Below are 1,083 nucleotides of genomic sequence, written 5' to 3'. Positions count from 1 at the left end.
CCTTATCTATAATTCACCGTGCTGTGTCTATGTTTTTGCCCTGTCGTGTCGTGTTTCCCTCAGATGCTGCGTGGTGAGCAGGTGTCTGAGTCTGCTAGGTTCAAGTGCCTTCCCGAGGCAACCTGCAGTTCTCGATCAAGTCTCAGTCTGTTCTTACGAGTAGTATTATGCTTTTGTTTTGTAAAGTTTCTTACTGGATTAAAAACTCTGTTTTCGCCAAGTCGCTTTTGGGTCCTCATTCACCTGCATAACAGAAGGATCCGACCAAGGAATGGACAGCGACTACAGGAGGCTTTCGTAACACTGCCGTCAAAGATCAAGGAGCCATGCTCGGCAGACACGAGCAGAATTGTCTGCTGCTCGGCATGCCGTGGGAGAACCTGGCCGCTCAGGTTTCCGACCTCTCTGGACAGTTCCAGAGTCTTCGTCTCGTGCCACCTGTTACTTCCTGGCCTGCCGAGCCTCCGGAACCTAGGGTTAATAACCCACCTTGCTACTCCCGGGCAGCCCACGGAGTGCAATATTTTCTCACCCAGTGTGATATTGTGTTCTCTCTCAGCCCAACACATACTCTAGTGAGAGAGCTCGGGTTGCTTACGTCATTTCACTCCTTACTGGCCGGGCCGAGTGGGGCACAGCTATCTGGGAGGCAAGGGCTGATTGTTCTAACAATTACCAGAACTTTAAAGAGGAGATGATTCGGGTTTTTGACCGTTCAGTTTTGGTGGGAGGCTTCTAGGGCCCTGGCTTCCCTATGCCAAGGTGATCGATCCATAACGGATTACTCTATAGAGTTTCGTACTCTTGCTGCCTCTAGTGACTGGAACGAGCCGGCGCTGCTCGCTCGTTTTCTGGAGGGACTCCACACAGTGGTCAAGATGAGATTCTCTCTCGGAGGTTCCTTCCAGTGTGGACTCTTTGATTGCTCTCGCCATCGCGCCGACGACGGGTAGATCTTCGTCACCAGGCTCGTGGAAGAGAGCTCGCATCCAACGGTGTTTCCTGCTCCGCATCGTAACCATCTCCCTCCTCTGGCTCTGAGACTGAGCCCATGCAGCTGGGAGGGATTCGCATCTCGACTAA

This window comes from Oncorhynchus gorbuscha, linkage group LG08 (genome assembly GCF_021184085.1).
Source record: "Oncorhynchus gorbuscha isolate QuinsamMale2020 ecotype Even-year linkage group LG08, OgorEven_v1.0, whole genome shotgun sequence".
In the NCBI taxonomy this organism is placed as follows: Eukaryota; Metazoa; Chordata; class Actinopteri; order Salmoniformes; family Salmonidae; genus Oncorhynchus; species Oncorhynchus gorbuscha.
Note: the sequence above shows the minus strand (reverse complement) of the source record.